Source organism: Penaeus monodon, chromosome 23 (assembly GCF_015228065.2).
Source record: "Penaeus monodon isolate SGIC_2016 chromosome 23, NSTDA_Pmon_1, whole genome shotgun sequence".
Classification (NCBI taxonomy): domain Eukaryota; kingdom Metazoa; phylum Arthropoda; class Malacostraca; order Decapoda; family Penaeidae; genus Penaeus; species Penaeus monodon.
This window is the reverse complement of record NC_051408.1, coordinates 18450437-18450940: the sequence shown is the minus strand read 5'-3', so window position 1 is coordinate 18450940 and position 504 is coordinate 18450437.

Here is a 504-nt window from a genome sequence, read left to right as displayed (position 1 = left end):
TTTTTTCATATGCCTGTGTCCAGCAAATCTCCAAGCTCCACGCCCCTGCACCGCTGCGTGCGGGCAGCGGTAGCAAACGCACACAAATGCGTGTTTGTTGAAACGGTCACAAGGCGACGGGGAGGAACACAGTGCAAGGGAAAGTCGGTCGGAGCCCAATTATACGGGCTTCCCCACGTCGCCTCCGGCACGTTTATTCTGACCATCCTTCACTCCTTCACACCAGCCATGGGACTTTTCCCCGTATTGGACATTTTACATGCCTATTACTTTCACACGCTTATACTTTCATAGCCGGACAACCGGTGTTTTCTAAAAATAATATAAAACATATCTTTAATAATTTACAGACCACTATAGCATAAAGCAAGCCTGTACAAACGAGTTTTTACATATAACGTTTTTGCAATATAGTTTATAGACTAACATAACAATTCACATACAAGGAACGGAATAAGTGTTTTTTTCCCAAAACTGTAGGGGTGGGGTGGGGGAGAATCGCAG